We start from the raw sequence: 21757 nt of genomic DNA, 5'->3' as shown, positions 1-21757 counted from the left end.
CTTTAGGTGTAAAGCTTTCAACTTTACAGCTATAATAACTGGGCAATAAGGTCTATCTCTCGACGAACCCTGGTTCTCAAACTAGGGTTATAGGAACAATAGTTTGGGGTTCCGCAAAAATGGGGGCCGGCGGCCAGTAAAACAAACATGCTAAACCAATTACTCCTCCCTACCTTAGCTTTTGGTCAATTAAAAGTGCTGAAATAATTGTGAGCCATCATCATAGAAATCTGACATCCCTGCATGAATAAAGTTGTTTTTTTAGAACAAAAAGTGTATTATTACAGGAACAAAAGATGTATTTTTTCAAAAATTGTCCTATTTTTTTTAAAGAATAAAGGTTATCTTTTCCAGATTAAAAGTTGTACCGGTAATATTACAAGTATGAGGTTGTATTTCTGAAATTCACTTTTACTGTATATGTGATTATATATAACTATCATTATACTTTGACTTTGATATCATAACATTGCCACTTTATCGGCGGCATGGTGGACGACTTCCGCCTCACAGTTCTGAGGAACTGGGTTCAAATCCGGCCTCACCTGTGCGGAGATTGCATGTTCTCCCTGTGCTTGCGTGGGTTTTCTCCGGGTACTCCGGTTTCCTCCCACATCCCAAAAACATGCACGGTAGGTTAATTGAAGACTCTATATTACCCGTAGGTGTGAATGTGAGTGTGAATGGTTGTTTGTTTATATGTGCCCTGCGATTGGCTGGCAACCAGTTCAGGGTACCCCGCCTCTCGGCCGCAGTTTGCTGGGATAGGCTCCAGCATACCCCCGACCCTAGTGAGGATAAATGGTGTAGAAAATGGATGGATGGAAGCAACTTTGTCTTGGAAAAATACATTATACTCGTAAGATTACAATTTTTATATCCTGAAAAAATACACATTTGTTCTTGTAAAGCTTACAATTTTTTTCCTTAAACAAAATGTGACTGGGCGGCACGGTGGCCGACTGGTTAGACCATCAGCCTCACAGTTCTGAGGACCCGGGTTCAATCCCTGGCCCCACCTGTGTGTAGTTTGCATGTTCTCCCCGTGCCTGCGTGGGTTTTCTCCGGGCACTCCGGTTTCCTCCCACATCCCAAAAACATGCATTAATTGAAGACTCTAAATTGCCCGTAGGTGTGACTGTGCGTGCGAATGGTTGTTAGTTTGTATGTGCCCTGCGATTGGCTGGCAACCAGTTCAGGGTGTACCCCGCCTCCTGCCCGATGATAGCTGGGATAAGCTCCAGCACGCCCGCGACCCTAGTGAGGAGAAGCGGCTCAGAAAATGGATGGATGAAAATGTGACTGTTGCCATTTTTATTTATTTAACCGTTATTTATCCAGGTAACGCAATCGAGAACAGATACTCATTTGCAATGCCATCCTGGCAGCAGACAGCAGAGTAAAGCAAAGCCAAATAAAAGCAACTATAAATACATAAACAACAAACTATACAGTGTGATATAGTTAGATATTTGCATAATTCATTACATCATAACACAATGGCAAATAAACGGTTCATAACAGGCTAAAAACAGGAGTGGCCATCATGCAGTGCAGTACCTTGCTAACCTTAAAAGACATATTGGAATTGAGTCAAGTTTTTAGGTCATTTGGCTTAGAAAATTTAAAAGAAGAATGGCCAAAAGTAGCGCTTACTTTGGGAACGAAGAGGTTAATAAAACTGCTGACATGGAGAGTGTGGGTGGTGGTATGCAAGGTGAGCAGAGAGCGCAGATAGGGTGGGGTCTGTCCCGATATATAATCGTATAATATTGGACTGGACCCAAAAGCAAACGGAGGCGGAGGGAGTAGGGGAGAATGGTTTATTAAGAAGTTGCTTCCAGGTAGTAATTCCAATGCGTGAAGGTGGTCTGAAGGAGCAAGGAACTGGCAGAAGGCAGAAGTGTGAGCAGGCTTGACGACGTGGTTGAAGCGGGCAGTGCAGCGGGAGACACAGAAGGAATACTGGAAACGGAGAATAACACAAGAGGATAAGTACAAGTCCAGATTGCCAGGTAATCCATTTACAAACACAAGGGGTTGTCTCAAGAGTCGGCCTGTGTACCATGGAAAAGTGTGAATACACTGGTACTGGGTCCCTGGCTCAGGCAGGCTTAAATACAGGCAGTGATGAGTGCTGATTGGGACCAGGTGCGCAGGTGAGGGGGTGGTAATTGCTGGGGAGAGAGAGAGAGCGGGGAGGGTCGGGCACAAAGTGCCACCCAAGCTCCAAAAGAGGAACTGCAGGGCACTGATCATGACATGGTCTTACCTCTGAAAAAAAGATGATAGAAATGTTGACTAACTTTTAATTATTAAATTGAACTGTAGAAAGGTTAGAATATTGCTTTGGTTCAAAGTTTTGCATTTGTAGCTCAAATATATCTTGGGGAAAATTATAAGGCATTTGTCGATGGTGTCATACGATTTGTTGACGATTAAGACTGATTAAGTCTTGGTCATTTTAGAAGGGTAGCTAATCATCTGAAAGCCTTGCTTATTACTAATGTGTCATTCAACTAAGCCCTCAATTTGCTGTCTAATCAACTCAAAAAACAAAAGCTGTTCATGGAGCCGGCGTTGCCCTGCGCACAGTCAATAATCAAGCCCATATGTTTGCACATATGCATATATTTGCGGCTGTCCATCTCATGCAGCCCCTTCTGTTTGTTTCCAATTCCTTCATTAAGGAATTCCAGAATCGCCTGGTAGAGTACATATGAGGACAAGATTAGAAAGGAGATTATGATCGCCCCCCCGCCCCCCAAAAAGGAAGATGGCAGATGAAGGAGTGGAAATGAAACTAGTGCTTGATCAACCAGAGAAAGAGAGGGACAGCGTTGACAAGAAAGAGCACAGGGTGGGGTGTCGTGGACAAAAGAAAATGGCCTGGGGAATATGGCGAAAATAGATAACAGAACTGAGAAAACAGGCAGAGAGAGATGAGGGTGAAAAGTGTGAGACTGCGATAAGAAACTGAAGTGAGGCAACACGAGATAACCGACGACAAGACAATGTGGCCTCTGAACACAATATGTACATTTGTTATTCTATACAGTACATGTTCGAGATGCATCCGGCGGAGATTCGTGCAGTGAATGGAAATAATTCTCTTTGATCATTGATGTTTCTTGTGATGTTAAAGACCCTGTAAGGTGAATGCAGAGATGTTTCTAAATACATTATACATGTTTGAAGATAATTGCTGTCATCGTGCAAAGAATGAGAACTATGTTTCACCATTAAACTTTTCCTGATTTTTTTTGGGGGGGGCGTCTGGCATGCATCCTCCCTTCCCCACTATGTAAGCATGAGAACTTAAGCGCCTTTGTTCGCATCAACTGTTATCTGTGGTAATTGAGGCATGCAGTTAGGTAGCTAGCTATGCCAACACCCCTAAAATGCATCTTCCCTCGGGATAGTCCGCTGGTACGGCCCCTTGAGAGTGCCTCGTTGTCGGCAATGACAGCATGTGCATCAAGCAGAGAAATGCCAATGCCAATTTAGAGCGCCTTGTTGTTGCGATGTGGAAAAGCCAATGTATTCCAGCCACCGAATGCTTTAAGCGGATTTATTTTCGCAGCTCAAACATGTAGTTATGTGTAGGCATAAATAAGATGCTAGATGAAGTAACATCCATTTTTCCAGGTTGTAATTTAGGTATTTGATTGACAGTTGACAGATGAGTGGACTCAGTGCACTCAGTGGACATGCCCACAGTGTTCAAGGATGGAAAGAATGGCTTCATTCGTCACGATTTCTTTTATTTAGTTTGTGATTTTTTTTACCATTCAAATTTGGCACGGTTGTTAACACTCTTTTTATGTGGTGTGTCAAATTTGGAAGACATTTATTTTCACTTTACAGGGACTTTGCATCATTATTAGCATATTTAGCCTATCTAGTGTAGTACAGTGTTTCCCAAGCTTTACTGAGCCAGGGCACATATTTTAGTGTTGAAAAATCTCACTGTACACTACCAAATAAAATTGGTACAAAATATATGTATATACAGTGGGTACGGAAAGTATTCAAACCCCTTAAATATTTCACTCTTTGCTATATTGCAGCCATTTGCTAAGATCATTTAAGTTCATTTTTTTCCTCATTAAAGTACACACAGCACCCTACATTGACAGAAAAAACGGAATTGTTGCAATTTTTGCAGTTTTATTAAAAAAGAAAAACTGAAATATCACAGAGCCATAAGTATTCAGACCCTTTGCTCAGTATTTAGTAAAGCACCCTTTTGAGCTAACACAGCCACGAGTCTTTTGGGGAATGATGCAGTTTTTCACACCTGGATTTGGGGATCCTCTGCCATTCCTCCTTGTAGATCCTCTCCAGTTCTGTCAGGTGGGATGGTGAAAATTGGTGGACAACCATTTTCAGGTTTCGCCAGATATGCTCAATTGGGTTTAAGTCAGGGCTCTGGCTGGGCCATTCAAGAACGGTCATGGAGTTGTTCTGAAGCCACTCCTTCGTTATTTTAGCTGAGTGCTTAGGGTCATTGTTTTGTTGGAAGGTGAACTTTTGGCCCCGTCTGGGGTCCTGACCACTACGGAGAAGGTTTTCGTCCAGGATATCCCTGTACTTGGCCGCATTCATCTTACCTTCGATTGCAACCAGTCGTCCTGTCCATGCAGCTGAAAAACACCCCCACAGCATGATGCTGCCACCTGTATTAGACAAGTGATGAGCAGTGCCTGGTTTTCTCCACACATACCCCTTAGAATTAAGGCCAAGAAGTTCTATCTTGGTCTCATCAGATCAGATAATCTTATTTCCTTCAGGGTTTTTTCAGCAAATTCCATGCGGGATTTCATGTGTGTTGCACTGAGGAGAGGCTTCCGTCGGGCCACTCTCCCATAAAGCCCCGACTGGTGGAGGGCTGCAGTGATGGTTGACTTTCTAGAACTTTCTCCCATCTCCCAATAGCATCTCTGGAGCTCAGCCACAATGATCTTTGGGTTCTTCTTTACCTCTATTCTCCCCCTATTGCTCAGTTTGGCCAGACGGCCAGCTCTAGGAAGGGTTCCTGGTCGTCCCAAACGTCTTCCATTTAAGGATTATGGAGGCCACTGTGCTCTTAGGAACCTTAACTGCAGCAGAATATTTTTTTTTTGTAACCTTGGCCAGATCTGTGCCTTTCCACAATTCTGTCTCTGAGCTCTTCAGAGCTCTTCTTTGACCTCATGATTCTCATTTGCTCTGACATGCACTGTGAGCGGTAAGGTCTTATATAGACAGCTGTGTGGCTTTCCTAATCAAGTCCAATCAGTATATTCCAACACAGCTGGACTCCAATTAAGGTGTGGAACCTGCTCAAGAATGATCATAAGAAATGAACAGCACCCGAGTTAAATATATGAGTGTCACAGAAAAGGGTCTGAATATATATGGCCGTGTGATATTTCAGTTTTTCTTCTTTCATAAATCTGCAAAAATTTCAACAATTCCCTTTTTTCTGTCTATATGGTGTGCTGAGTGTACATTAATGAGGGGGGAAATGAAATGATTTTAGCAAATGGGTGCAATATAATAAAGAGTGAAACATTTAAGGGGGTCTGAATACTTTCCGCACCCACTGTATAGTGAAATATGGATGATCTCATCTCAATTTACTAAAACATGTACTCACACAGTGTACAATCTGGGCCTATTTAGTTGGAACACAAAGCTATAATTATGGTGTATGAATGGCAACAGGTGAATGCACAAGTCTACCATGTAGAAAATGTATGTGTTGCCTGTCGCTATACATTGCTGGCATGGATAGAAGAACAAGAACACATTATTTGTAGGAAATAAACAATACTTTTCAGGCAAATTAAATGAAATTTCTTGTTGCACACCTCATGATCTCTCACGAGGCATGACACTAATGCGGCGCAGTGGTTGGGAATCACTGAGTACGCAGTATCCCACTTCCATTTTCTCTCCATATTTTGTGTGCAGTATTATGTCAACAGTCAGATTTTTCACATGCAAAAAAAAATTATGAAAATAAATTTATTTTCTACTTGATAACACATCATTTTAATAAACATCGTTATTGGTAATACCATATTTAGCGTGGATAGTGTACAGTATCTTATTTCTATTTCATCTCCATATTTAATATACATGTATCAGGTCGAGAGGTTTTCAAGCGCAAAAAATATTAATGCATATAAAAGATTAATGACAAGTACGCTGAAGAGCAGAGTTCATTGTGTTTGCCAGTGAAATAGAATGTGAGGGAGTATTAGACACAAAAGTGAAGGGGGGCAGATGGCAAAGGTGGAAGGAGATCAGAGTTGCTGTTGTTTTATATGTCAGTCTAGGAGGTGTAGAAGGTTAAAGAAAGTGGTTGTAAAAAAGCAGGTCGGGCTGGCGTTGAAGAAACCAATATGAAAGGGCCATCCAAGGATAAAATCAAATGCATTTTAATGCCCAATGATAAATATGCACACATAAAGCTCTGGTCAGCTGGGTAGTTGCCATTTTTATTGGCTGTATGCTTTATGCATATGTGTGTTCAAAGCGCTATAGCTACACAGACACGTGTGTGCATTCATGCTTGCGAGCATGTGTGCCGCTTTGTTTTTTGTGTTTTTTTTGCCCTTAAGCCATGTGTCTGGTCACATGGCCCCTACAGTCAGCATCAAACATTTGTCCAAATCAAATTGTACACTTGGAGGGCCGGTAGAACGGAACTCACATGGGCATGAAAGGACAAAGGAACACCAGAGCCCTTTTGACTGAGTCTATTTTAAGGAAGTTGTTGAAAGGTTGTGCCACTTTTCCTGCATGGTTTGGTAATAGCTTCGTCTGTGAGGACTCTGTTGGTTTGTTTCCTGAATGAGGTCGAGGTGCCCTTGAGCTCAGGACTAAACCACCAACAGCTGTGGACTAGCATCCATCTATATATAGTACATGGCACATAGAAAAATGTCGATTTCCTATACCACAGGAGCCTATCTCAACGACTGCATCCATTTTTGAAGTATTTGGGCCTTGGGCATCATGAATATAACCATGATTTTGAATATGTAATCCTTTTAATCAATGATTGTCTGAAGTCTGGGACCTTCAAACCCGTCACCAAATTGAGGTTTATTAGACAGGGCTTCACTGTCACCACTTTCAGTCAAAAGCATGCTCTATTGGGTTTTGATCAGACCACTGACTTTACCATTGAAAAACCTATTTATTTTCTATAGCACTGGTTGCCAATCGCAGGGCACATATAGACAAACAATTTAGAATCTTTAATGATAACATGCATGTTTTTGGGACTGTGGGAGAAAGTCCACAAAAGCATCAGGAGAACATACAAAATCCACACAGCAGGTCTGAGCCATGTTTTTAATCCAGAACCTCTAGACTATAAGGCATACATCTAATCACTATTTCATCTTGCTGCTGGCATTGAATAATGTAAAATTTTATTTATTTCAACAGTCTTGAGTTCCTTTTGAAATCATTCATAATAAAAAGTAGAAGTAGATGATGGCAGAGTGCTTACTTTGGGAATGAAAGATAAAACTTCTCATCAAGAGAATTCAGAAATATTATTGAGAAAGTAGACTTACCTAGGTCAACATGTACAATCAAGAGATGCCTTCATGAATGTGATTACAGAGGTTTCAAACAAGTGGTGACATCTATGCAGAGTAAAGCCAAATTTGAGCTAGATTACCCAGAACAACACCTCTACGGTTCTGGAAACCGATTCACTGAACTTCACAATGATGAAGAGAGTAGAAAGCTCAAAGTGTTACGGCATGGACATGTACTGTATGTAACTTCAAATGGATCAGGCTCCCTGGTGTTAATTTTGGATATGACTGGTGTTAATTTTGGATATGACAGTGGTGGAGTAATTTGGCTTCAAACTTCAAACACTTACTTAACTTTTTCTTTTTTTTCTGTACAAAATGAAGTCAAATTCTCAATCGGTGTTGTGGATACATTGGTGTTAGAGATGCTGCGACTAACAATTATTGCGTGTCGTCGACTAGCCGCTACAACTATTAAAACTGATTCGTTTAAGCCCTGCCACCCACCAACTGCCTATCCACCACCCCTTCACCCTTCCACAACCACCCAATAATGCCTCTATTCGTCATCATAAATAAAACAACACCAATGCGCCAACAGTTCTTTCCACCCACAAAACCATCCATCCATCCTTCTCAACACCCACCACTGATTCATAGCAGCTACTTCTTGGCAAGTTCCACCTACTTGTTCATCTTGTAGCTTGGGCAACTGAATGTTCTGTAACGCTTGGTTTCAGTCTGTGTGCTTGCTTTCACGCAATCATGCATTTTGTAGAGTTTGATGCATCCGTTGTAGATGTTCAGCAATTGAACCAACATGAAGAGGTGTCGAGCGTATGCTAATCAATTCTTCATATACCAAAACACATGCACATCCCTGTTGGTGGAGTTTGAGGAAATATCCCTGAGTCTAAAGATCCATATATATAAATGAATATTTATCAGGAATAGCGTGATTTATGTGATTTGTTGTAGAATGTGGGGGAAATGGGTCAACCAAGACTCTGGTTTTGCAATATCAATGCGAGCAGGGGGCGTAAAAACAGAATCACAGAATGTAGAAATTATCTTTCAAAAAGGAACTACAGCCTTAATAAGTTATTTGCGTCGGTTAAACTAACACTCAAAGCCAATTCTGGTTGTTTGTGGCTTTTCAGTTAAATATTGATGTCATGAGAATCCTTCAGTGGGCTTAAATGAGTCCCCCAATAGAAACAACATGAGTGCCAGCAGGTTAAAATTGACTTTGAATCCTGCCGTGCTGTGTCGGGCTGCTGGCATTAAAGTGACCTATTTCACTGCAGCTTCTAAGGCTAACTCTTATCTAAATGAAGCAATTTGTCAAGGTCGAAACAGTGTCCCATAACTTATCATAGCCATTTTCTGTCTGAAAGGGCGGGGAAAGGGGATTATATTATTCTGTTCTTTGGCACAGAGCAGGGTAATTACCTTTATTTATTAGGCCTTCTCCTGAATGCCTGTCAGTCTTTTGTGTCTTTTAATTGTTTCTCAGTCTATACTAATCTCTACATAGACAACACACATTATTGTAATGTCTATAGTGTGAACAACATAAACCATGTAAAGTATGCAAAGTCAGCAGACTGACTCTTGTGTTCACCTTTTCTCTTCTTTAAAGGTTGACGAAAAAAAGATAAACAGTAGACTTAATTGAAATACACTTTCGTGATTGGGGTCATTAATCTAATGATCAGTCACTCCGACACTCTGGATCTGCAAGCACTTCATGTATTTGAATTCATTAACTGTGGTGCACTTGTCAATCCAATTGAAATTGATCTAGCTTTGTTGGGGTGCACGGCAATACAGGGAAATTATCCCACTGTAAATTGGCGCACTTAATAGTTTTGTCAATTATTGTAGCTCAAGAAAGGCCCTACACTAATTTTTTATATAATTTACAGAGGCCAAGTTATATATTTTCACAATTTAAAATAATTCCCAGGTTTCTTAAGAACATGTTTGTGCGTTGGTCAAAATATCCCAAGGATTAAGATTTATATGGTACACTTTATTTATTGTCTCTCTGGGCTTTAGGATGTATGCAAGTACATAAGTGACTGTGCAGTACATCCCGCCATATATACCACTCAGCCAATGACGAGTCAGACTTTCATTACCATGACGACTGGGGGTGGAGCATACATCTGGCAATTGGAGTGGCTTTTACTTACTGGAGCGGAGCTCAGATTGTGGGAACAAAAAGTGAGCACCCATAAACAGGCCAAAAGCATTTTCACTGGTAGATGCAGCAGTTCATATGCTACACTATGTGTATGTCATACATGAACACATCACCAAACACAAATACCCCCGTCACCGATTAGTCAAGCTATCAAGTATGTGTCACTTCAGAATCGAACCCTAATCTGTGCGTCCAACAAAACTATATGCAGCTCTGCTTACCTTTGGCCTTTAACATGATGGCAGCATGCATCTGCATCACAATGTCAGACTCGAAAGTCTTGAAAGTGGCTCTGGATCTTCACCCAGCCTAGCTGATCATTTCATGGGCGGAGAATTAGCCCCACTGTTGCATTACAGTGGGTGCAAATGCAGAATGGTACATGCATTTACGGAGATGGGCCGATAACTAAAGATTTACCCAGTTGTGTACATTTTTCACTTGATGACTGGCCAGGCATTCCAGAGGCCAAACTATTTGTATACAAGCTACAAAAAAATATTTCCCCTCTCCCAATTATTGATGCTGTACTGATTGAGTTTAAGAGCTCAGGACTAGACAGTAATGCTATTCATCTTGTCTGACATTGAAACTATTGGGCCAAGAATGGATTAGGAAAAAAGTATCTGGATGACCTGCAGTTCTGATGATTGTTTCATCCCATGATGCAATCCCCCACCACCCCTCCACACACACAGACCCCAGGCTTCACCATTCCTGCTCCACTGACTTCTACAATGATGAGTTGCTGGCCCAGTCACCCTGCTATTGCCATGGTAACCAAGTTAGAGGTTTATGGAAGTGAGTAATCTAATCTTCCCACTTTGTGGCCTCGCGATAAGGTTCACCACTGCCAGCCCACCCACATGTCTGTGTGTATTTATGTGTGTGTCCTATTTGGTCATTCAATGCCACATGTCTTCCTTCATACGCGCGCACACACACACAATCACACACACACACACACAAGCACAGAACCTATCTTGCCAATATGTTCCACCCTAATAGGCAGGTGAAAGCCGGAGGGCAGATAGGCTCCCAGCCTCATTTAGAAGCCTGAGCCTCACGGAAGTTGATATTCTGTGCCGATATCCGCAAGTTTAAAGAGGACCTCCACTGTACTGATGGGAGCAGTTAATGACGTCAAGGGAAAAGCTAGACTTCTTTAAAGTATTTCTACTCTGTGTTGGTTTACAGTGAAGAAAATGACCACATTGTAATATCTCTTTTTCTTGTCAAGCCTGAGGAAAATGTGGAAAGATGTTCCTGCTAAAATTGTTGGTCAATTATATGAGAATATAAGAGAATATTCACTTACTGCTTTTTGTATTGCTGATATTTCAGCTACAGCTATTAACCACATGCGAGGGTGTGGGGACTTGACTTGGAAAGAAAAGCAATGTTTTCACACCATATAGACTGAAAATAAGTATTTGGTCACACCTCTTCATCAGTCAATTCACCAGGATCCGGGCCATACACTCATTAGTTCGCCCTGAATCCGAAAATGTATATGGATCCAGTGGCAGCTGCTCAATGGAGGGTGCAAGGGCGCCGCTCCACCACTGACGGTGGTCAGCACATTAGTACTTTACTTGAGGACAAACAAATTATAAAATATTTACAATAAAATAAAGATATTTTAGAATATATGTATATCTATTTTTACATGAACGGGATAAATAGTTAATAGTTAATGATGAGTAAAGTTGTTTAGTTCAACTTTTTTGTCTGATTTAATGGCATCTTTCCAGTTTGGGGGCGCACAAATCTTTACCCATTGACTCTCGTTAAAATGTTTGACAAGCGCAGTAACTCTTCTTTAATGCAATAAATAGGACCAAGATTGAGCGAAACATTCCAACGCAACTGGCTGGTCGACGTCACATCCCGGCTCAGGCTCTATGGATGCAGCACTTTGGTTATTCAATAAAGTTAAAAAAATAAATAAATAAAACAATTCCTGTTGAGTGAAGCTCGTGGGATTTCACTTAGTGTCTGCTGGAGTTACCATTCTTTTATTTCAAGTTTTACGTCTCACAGTATCGTTGCAATTTTGAAAGTTGAAGTTTGCCAACACTGGCTGCTAGCTTACTCATGCTCATTACTCATACATACATGTGAAGACGTCATTGTTGTTCTTGTTTATGGTAGGATTGTAAAACATTGTAAATATGACTAATGACTGACATTTTTTACAATCGTTGACTACCCGTATTTATTTATTTTTTTTGCTGTACGGTCGGTGTGCTTATTTTAAATACTATAAGAGCCTTGGAAATGTGTCAGTAAGAGTAAATGAAAAGGGTAGAAATGCCTTTTGAATGCCATGCAATAATTTAGTTATATGGTCCTTGAGCACAGAAGTTCGCCCACCCCTGGATGGATCAGGTTTAATGCTCACTCTATAGGTTCTATAGAGTGAGCATTACTCTTAAACTCGATCCCTCTCATAGCGCATACATTCAGGCAGGCATGAGAAAGGTTTGGCAGATAATCCTTTATTTTGGCTTGGGGATAATGTTGTAATCTAGACCGAGAGGGATGGAATCTGAGAATGAGATAGAAGCAAAGTCGTTAGATCCCTTCATCTATACATGCTCGCTCCCTCTCACCCTTCTGGTTTGCGCTTCTCCCTTCGGCTCTCGGCGGGAACGTATCCAATCATGCCGCTCTGAAATTATTATTAACATTTCCATTGCCCGTGTTGGAGCGGGCACTCAGCGGGTCTTCGAATGAAATGAATTCAGGTGGTTCAGACAGTAGCTGGTGTGAGGAGGGAATCTAAGAGCATCAGAGCTATCAGCAGAGGTGGATGAAGAGCGGGACAGTGAGGCTGATGAGAACGGCAGGGTCACCTTTGGGCCAAACCTCCATCTCGCCAGCATTAGGGATTTTATCGTCCTATATTTTTTTGTCATCTTGAAAATAATACGTCAGAGGTGAGATGGAACGGGGAGGTGGGAAAGATTGCTTTGCCCCACAGAAAGAACGGTGGACAAATATTGGCTGCGAGAGACGGGACGATATGAGCTTTTGCTGTAATCGCAGGATTTGACTGGGATTTAGAGGTAGACCAGAGGAAATGGTTGGGCACTTAAGACTTTTAGACATGCTTTGTGTGTGTGTTTGGGAGTGGGGAGGTTCTGTAATGTAGGGGTTCTAAAACTTTTTGGGGTTCAGAAAGCCCTTTACAAGGGAAGGCTTCTTTCTAAGGACCCCTTCATAAATCCTACCTCTATAATCCTACCTCGTACCTCTAAATTCCATAGGAATTAAAAGGTTGCCCAACTTCAAGAAAATAAGTTTGTTAATAATGATTAAAAACAATCAGTTTTAGAGAGCATAAAGTTGCTACCGTATGTTAGGATGTTTTTCGCAGTGGTATTTTATTGAGTGGAAAATATTGCCACTGTTGGACTGTAGTCGTTCATCTACGACGCTACAACCACGAGAAGCTTCACCCGAATAGGGAGCCGCCCAATATTCATTCAGCAAAGAATGCATCCCGGAGGAGATATGGAGATGGATGAGAGAATTGAACCTCTCCTTCTGTGTCTTACTCACTAACGGATGAACTATCGTCTGTTAAAATAGTTGTTTGTTTACATAAAAATTGTGTGTCATGCACGCTGTGATCACATGAGCATAGCGACATTACAATTTCAGCATCCTGACCATCTGTGATCTCTGCGCCCTCATCCTGGTCGCTGGAGACTTCAAACCCGCTCGGTTCTTTCATCTACTAACAGCTTCACACGACATTTTTATTTTGCTTTGTTTTACTCTGCTGTCTTCAGCCAGGTTGGCATTGCATATCTGTTCTCAATTGCCTTACCAGGATAAATGTGTGCATAAATAAATAAACAGATAAATAAACAGATAAATAAATAAACAAATAAATACATTCTCTTTTATGCCAATGCTAAGTGAGATCTAGTATATTTTAATTAGAAAATCCATCCATCCATCCATTTTCTGAGCCGCTTCTCCTCACTAGGGTCGCGGGCATGCTGGAGCCTATCCCAGCTGTCATCGGGCAGGAGGCGGGGTACACCCTCAACTGGTTGCCAGCCAATCGCAGGGCACATAGAAACAAACAACCATTCGCACTCACAGTCATTCCTACGGGCAATTTAGAGTCTCCAATTAATGCATGTTTTTGGGATGTGGGAGGAAACCGGAGTGCCCGGAGAAAACCCACGCAGGCACGGGGAGAACATGCAAACTCCACACAGGCGGGGCCGGGGATTGAACCCCGCACCTCAGAACTGTGAGGCTGACGCTCTAACCAGTCGGCCACCGTGCCGCCTAATTAGAAAATGTTTTTTAAATTATTTACTATGGCATTATTATTATTTTAATTATAGTAATTTTTGTTTTTGTACAGCACTTTGTTTGAGCTGCGGTTGTTGTTAATGTGCTCTAGAAAAAGGCGCTAAATACGGTATTGACGATAATGATAATATAATAATGCTAACCATTTCAACCCAATATGCCACATCTACAGTATACATGAAGGTTTATTTAAACATTTCTAGAATACCACAAAAACATCCAGAAGTAACCAGTAGTTCCTATGATGTTTTCTTTACATGACCTAAATGCTCTTGACAAACTCAGAATCAGCTTGAAACAGGCACATGTTTTTCTTACTTCAAGAGTATATGAGCTTTTCTCTTTGGAGACTTCTCTCTTTAGGGACGTTCAACAGTGTTGCGCTCAATGTGTACTCAAACATCTGAAGGCTGTATACTTATGGGTTTCAATACTCATCGGAGTGGGTTGAATTTTTTAATGTTAATAGAATATGTGTGGTTGAGAAATGAGAAAGTAGAGCTCTCAGTTCTCAATGGGATTCGTAGTAGAAAGGCAGTTGAATGAAATGTGAAGTAAGGGGGTTGACAGTAGTGCTGGCACAGATCTTTTTACTTTTACACCAAAGCCACCTTACAGATGTGCTAATAAATAAAACAACAATCAGGAATGCAACAGAAACTATTAAAACCCAAATGCGCACATGCATTATCAGGGCTTTTCCTGACTCGAATTGAGACCGAAGCGTTACCATTCAGATAATTTAATGTATTTTGCTTTTCTATTGTTGACTTCTGGATAGCCAACATTTCACAACACTGTAAAGTATCCACTCTGTAGTTTTTCGACAGCTGTCTTGCAAGACTAGAGCAGCAGCTCTGTGTGGCCAGAATTGGCAAATACAGTATTACTAAGCATGCATTCCTTAGTAGGTCTGAGTCAAGTGAATTTCCTCCGTGTTAAATTGTCCACACTGGTGACCTGTCTTTTTGCTAGCTGTTCACCTCAGTCATTGTTTCTCCCTGTTGTCTTTCGTGTGCAAGTGTAATAGATATTATGAGTTGGATTGTTGGCCTCAGAAGAATACAGTCCGTGCAAAGGAATTGGTAATCTTCTTGCAAGCTTTATATACCAGGAGAAAAAAGCTCAAACAAACAAAGACAGCTGACTGACTGGCTTTTTTTCCCTGTTTCTGTGCAGGGACTTTAAAAAAGCACAAGTTCAGTGTGTGTTACTTTTGACTAACAGACTCCATCAGCTGCTTCAACTATCACAAGAGCTGCAGGAAATGGAAAATCATCATTGGCCTTCCCTTTTGGCTCAGTGCTTCATTTCTCTTTTGGAAAATTGCAATTGCTCATTTTTCTCATCCATAGCCTTGAAGAAGAGAAGGATTTTTACCAAGAACAGCCTTGTCTAATGAAGTGGCAGAATGCAGTCAGGGTTTTTTATTCAGGGCTTAATATGGAACTTCCGCACTCCCATGAAGCAAATTAGCAAAGGGATTGATCTTCTATCTGCAACAAAGTTGACCTACGGGGTTTCTCTTTTCAAATATAAACATTTATTATTTTAAAATGTGCAACAGCTATTACCCTGAAGGAATTGAGTTGTATGCCCAGTTTGCTTAAACTACTATACCAACTGCATACAGCTAGAGATCAGACTAGCCCCAAAAAATTGTATCATTGACTATAATGACCAATATTATCACAGTTATTCGTATTATGGCAATATGACTAAAAAAAATGTAAACAGTAGCAAACAAAAATCATTCTTTGCTCACAAGACTGTAAACAGGAAGGTTTGCTCTGCAGAGCAGCGAATGCAAATAAAGAGACATAAACACAAAGTCGAGCAAAACTGTATTTCTTTGATAACTAATTATCTGAACAATCTAACAGGCTGCAAGGCATCTGCATAGCCTAGTGCACTTTAAAAGCTTGACTGCAACACAGAATCCTCAAGAAAATGCCAGCATGCTAAACAGAAGACACATCCGTTAACTCATTTTGGTTGTGGCACACTTTGTAGTTATGGTTTTCCTCAGAGGGTTGTTACCGCTGTGAAAACCGTAAAAATGTATGGTCACCTCATTTCAGAATCCTGACTGCCTAATTGCCTGAATATATACCATTTCAGTGTAATTTTATGGTTATGCGAAAAATTTTGGACTCGATTATTTTTGAAGAAAAGTACAGCTTAATGCTAGCAAACAGTGCAAAAAGCTATTGACGGGTTAACGAATACCATCAATATCCTTTATCTTTTGCAAATTTTACTGCAGCTGAGTCAGTTGTGAAACTCTTCTTCGTGTGTCTTTGTCTGCTTCGTACTGCATCCAGGTGGCCAAGGCGCACACACCACAAAGGGCTACACAATGTCCATTGAATTGAAGTAAAAAATGTGGCAACATTTTTTTATTTCTTTCAATTTTATTAAATTATGTCATTACTGTATGTTTTTATAAAGTACAATATCAGCGAGGAGGCTGCTATTTTCCTTATTAAAACATTTCTTTGTTGTTTGTTCTTGAACAGTTAAATAGCATCTCTATGCATTTCAATGAAGAAAGATGATTTGTCATATCTCAAGGTACCACTGTATAACAAAACAACACAGCAAATTGTGGAGGTGGTGGATAATATGAATGTGACTCCTGATCACAACAAGTAAATATTGATTACTTTAGCGTGTAAGAAGTGTATAGAGTAGAAGGGGGGAAAAACATGCTTATCTTCCCCCCTCCAGCTCTTGTCCTTGCACTCTGGTGGTTGTGTGCACCCAGGATTTGCCACCAGCTCCCAGCTCACTTCCTCCTCCTTGCTTTAGCTGAAATCCCGCCACCATTCATCCAGCATCGGGTGGTCCGAGGCGTCTCTCCAGCTCTCAGTGGCGTGAGATTGGCCCCTCGGGCTGGTGGCAAGATAAAGTGCGGCATGGAGAGGCTTAAGCGAGCAACCAGCTGACACCAGTAAAGTCGGTGCCGCATGGATGTGGGTCTGAGGCTGACATTTTCTAAGAATTTATGCAAAGTGGAGCAAGCAGGTGATGGGGACAGAAGGTGCGAGGGTTTGCCAAATTTTGTGTTTGTTGACAGAGAGCGAGATCATCTTGGAGAATCTGCTCTAAGACTGTTTAACTCAGGCAAAATTCCTGTTTTTCCAAAAATAATACATATAGAGTGAATCATCGCTATTGGCGGTAGATGGGAACTGAATGCTGCGATTTTTTTTTTTTTCGGAATTGTCTATATTAATGAATGAAACTGAATATACCACAAAGTATGACCCCATAAGACTTAAATCGTTTCAAACTCATTTTACAACATTACCCTTAAATTCTCAGCCCTTATCAGCGAGGGCTTTGCGCCATCTTGTGGCATTTTAGGGTGTTCTTGAAATAGCACAAAAATGCAAACAGGTGAGTAGGTTCCACAGGAAAAAAGCAAGTAGGTAAATTTATGAATAGTGAACCGGGATTTCACTGTACTGTATATGCGTGACTTGAAAGTGTCATCTTTGCAGTGTTCTACCAAAAGCCCAGTACACACATGTACTGATCATGCAACTTTGAGCCCAATTCCACTCCTTCCGATCATAGTCAGCACAGCCCGATTATTGTTGGTCACTAAAAGATTATCGTGACTGATTTTTTTCTGTGGTGTTTGTCTAGGTTATAGTGAGTCTTCCTTTTGATTTGCTCAGACAACATTCAGGGCCAACTATAATAAATTTTAACCTTGTTTTATTTGGCCAAGCTACAGACGACGGCACACTTCTTATTTGGGCGACTTGACTTATGATTGTCAATGGCGATAGGGCTATGCGTATATGAGTAGTAAGAACAAAATACTATTTTTTTCCTTGTCGTGTGGGGTTTCTTACATATTTAAAAATGTGTCATGATAATAAAACCCATAACGTATGTAACCTGCTTTAGTTACGATGAGGTTTTGTGGATCTGGGTGGGTATTTTTTCCAACTCTATTCAATATAGAACATACACTGATAAGAATTCTGTCGTAGTTGCTATGGAAATTGTGGAATTGTCCCCATTGCTTGTGAGTGGCCAGACATTGTCTGCTCTCTCTCATTAGTTAATATCCAGAGTGTAAAAGCATAAAAAAACTGGAATGTTGATGACAGTTTGAAAATAAAATCTATTCCAATCATTTTCTTTATCAAAATGTCCTTCAAGTCCTCATAGAAAAGCACTGTAACTGTAAAGATGGCTTTAATTTGACCTTTTAGGGTTCCCTTTCTGCTTTGTGTCAGACTGTTACACCACCACCAATTCATATAACCTCGTTGTGTGGTATTAATAGAGTTTGTGCTCATCTAATTTGCCATCTGAACAAATGCAGACCTGGACGTCCACAAGGACAACAAGGTCAGATGTTCTTTTAAATCTACAGAACAGAATAATAATCCCTACTATTCTAAAAATGGCTGGCTGGGTAGTCTGTGCGGTTCTAGTAATTTCTAGGAAGATTCATTCCATCACAAAGACACAAATCTCAATCAGCTCTTCCACAAAGACATTTAAAAAGCAATTTCAGACCCCTTTTTTCTGCCATGAATCAGTTGCTGCTTTACCGAACTAATGCTACAATAAGCGGTACTAGAGTGTGATAATTTTCATATTTGCTGCCGGCGCATGCATTCTACGGCTGTCAACTTGAGGTATGTGCCGAGGACAGTAAAGTGGCTCGGAGCCATACTTGCCATTTAGCCCTCTCCAATTGATATCCTTCACCAGTGGATTACTTATTCATTTTGTTATTATTCCACACCCTTCAACCAGCTGCAAAAGGTGACCAAGGGAACTGCACTTGCCTGTGACAATACAGTATAGTAGTGTATACATGCAGTATATATACTGTATTAAACTAACAGAAATCACAACATTATTGTCCTTAACACAAGGATTGGTACTGACACACATTAAATTGGCTTAAACTAAAGAGGCTAGGCGGGTTTTTCGGAATGAACCTGACAAGGTTCAGAATTCAAAACAATGCAAAAGCCAATCATGTACTGTCAAAAGAAGACACCCTCATTAGTTAACTGAAACGACACACATAAACTGTTTAATAGTCACTCGGTTCGCTACATGCATTTTTGACATTCACATTAGCTTTATAAGCACAAAGTTTACAGTATGTTCGAGATTAGGGGTATTTTTCCTCAGGTACACAGTCAACGGAGGACAGAGAACCCGAGAGGTTTTGCAACGCGATGGGGATTTCTCAGGAAATAGACCAAGACTAGCGAGTGCCTGCTCTGAGGGAAAATTGATTGAAATACAAATACGTTGATGGAAGATAACAAATTCAAACACTAAAGAAAGGTTCCTATTGAATAATGTCTTTTAAGCAGCCCATCTTTTTCCACTCTTCAGAATATTTGCCTGTCACCCCTACGACTCCATGTACTAGTAATTTTTCTGATTCATGTAAACACACAGTTTAATTGCAACAACAATGTAATTTTGTTTTTACCAACGCTAGAATCGCGCGAGTATGGCATTGGTTTGAAAGCAATAAATAACCCAGCCACAGCAACATTACCAAGTTCTAAAAAACTCAAAACTGCCATTACTTTGTCTCACTTTGAAGGTGGAGTCATGAAACTTTTCTTCTTTTTTCATAAACACAACATGCATGCTCTTTTCCAGCAGTCTGGCCGACTGTAGATATAGGAGGTGCCTGAATTGAAGGGCAGCCGCTGAGCCATTCAGGCGAAAAGAGAAACATAATGCAGTGACTAATCCTTGCAAAGCTGGGAAAAAGGTTTTTAAAGCCATAATTCCTTCTTTTTAATCCATTCAGCAATGGTTTGACCCAGCTTGAAGACCCTCCTCATGGGCTGGTTAGCAGCTCCTCGGGCTGTATCATGTTTTTCTGTACCTGGCAGCGGCTAGGGTAAAGCTATGGTCGGATTTGTCACGAGAGATGAGTGAGGGACATTGGGTCATCGTTTACATGGTTCTGGGTAAAATGCAGAGTCAATTGAAGATACAAGGAGAGTGGCTTTTGTTTGGTTCTCTTGCTGACGTTACGTATTACTGCAATGTTATCACAATCACAGATAATAGATACATACATTCATTACGCATTGCGCATCTTGATCAATAGCTGACAACTGAAAGATGAAGTGCCCACATTTTCATAAGCATGGGACTTGTTTTTGACTAAACTTGTACAGGGTCCAGTACCCAGCCACTGCCGGTCCTGAGCCCTGATAAAAACGAGTGGGTTGTGTCAGGGAGGGCATCTGACATAAAAGCTGTGCCAAAGTTGTATACAAACTTGGACAGGGAGTCCTCCGTTTACAGCGGTGTTGTTTCTACTGCCACGACGTAATCAAAATTTATACGTTAGCCATTATGCAGCGTAGTCTATCTCTAGCCTACACTAACGCAGAAGCAGAGGTGGGTAGTAACGCGTTACGTTTACGCCGTTACATTTACTCAAGTAACATTTTGATAAACTGTACTTGCCAGAGTACTTTAAATCCACCATACTTTTTACTTTTACTTGAGTATTTATGTGAAGAAGGATTGATACTTTTCGTCCGTTACAATGATCGACATGCTGCTCGCTACTTTTATTTATAAATTCTTGCGTGTGCGCGTCTATTTGTAGACTCCATCTTCGACTTCCACATAGGGCGCCTGTTACGCCAGTCCAATGTGATCACTATCGTCATTTGACTCCAATCCACCATCAGACGACACAAGGCCGTTACATGACCGTGCACGTAGCCTTCGCGAGCCAATCAAAATGACTCACTTTTGGGGGGGAAAACAGCCGTGTGAATGTGTTTACTTTACAGACTCAAAAAAACAACAGCTTTGTCATGCAGGTCTTCAATTGGGACAAACTTGGATATTTCAGCCCACCTCTAACTTGAGAAAACACCTTGGGGTCAGTTGCAGATGTTTTTGTTGTTGTTTTGGCAGTGGATATGGTCAAATTAGCACCATCCCTATGGTGTCACACACGCAAACACAATCACTAAGTCTGGTCAGCAAACAGCTTCATGAAGTCATTTAAGTGAATAAAGCAAATAAGATTTCTGTAGGGCCCAATGCATGTGTTGTTGGTTTTTGGGCAGTTAAAAAATTTAATGGTGGCAGGTGTGCGTTGACTCCCCGTGCCTGGCTGGGTTTTCTCCAGGCACTCCGATTTCCTCCCACATCCCAAAAACATGCGTGGTAGGTGGATTGAGGACTCTAAATTGCCCGTTGATGTGAATGTGAGTGCGAATGGTTGCTTGTTTCTATGTGCCCTGCGATTGGCTGGCGACCGGTTCAGGGTGTACCCCGCCTCCCGCCCGAAGATAGCTGGGATAGGGTCTAGCAGCCCGCGACCCTAGTGAGGATAAGCGGTAAAGGAAATGGATGGATGGATGGATCTAAACTACAGCAAAAGCATAGACCATTCCTTGCTGACGACGGGCACTTAACATGGGCTCGCTTTTGCTGGACGATGACCGTTTTCAAGTGGCGAATGGCTCCTGCGTTGGGCCCTGTTTGTGGCTGGTGCCCCCATGCTCTCTGGAGGCGGCGGGGGCAATGGGGCGCCGTGGGTGAGGGGCGACCCCCGTGCGTCCTGGGTAGTGGGACCCCTCGTTAGGTCCCCCGCTGGACGGGCTTCCCTTGTGGGAGGAAGGGGCCGTGC

At 41.4% G+C, this 21757-nt stretch overlaps 1 protein-coding gene across 1 annotated transcript in view; it reads left to right on the top strand.

Annotated features, from left to right (window-relative positions):
* The window catches only part of tmeff2a (transmembrane protein with EGF-like and two follistatin-like domains 2a), a 129938-nt gene that overhangs the window by 63507 nt on the left and 44674 nt on the right, over nt 1–21757 (top strand). The gene's annotated exons all lie outside the window — the stretch shown is intronic.

This window comes from Phyllopteryx taeniolatus, chromosome 12 (assembly GCF_024500385.1).
Source record: "Phyllopteryx taeniolatus isolate TA_2022b chromosome 12, UOR_Ptae_1.2, whole genome shotgun sequence".
In the NCBI taxonomy this organism is placed as follows: Eukaryota; Metazoa; Chordata; class Actinopteri; order Syngnathiformes; family Syngnathidae; genus Phyllopteryx; species Phyllopteryx taeniolatus.
The sequence above is the reverse complement of the archived record's forward strand: the minus strand, read 5'-3'. Positions and strand labels throughout refer to the sequence as shown.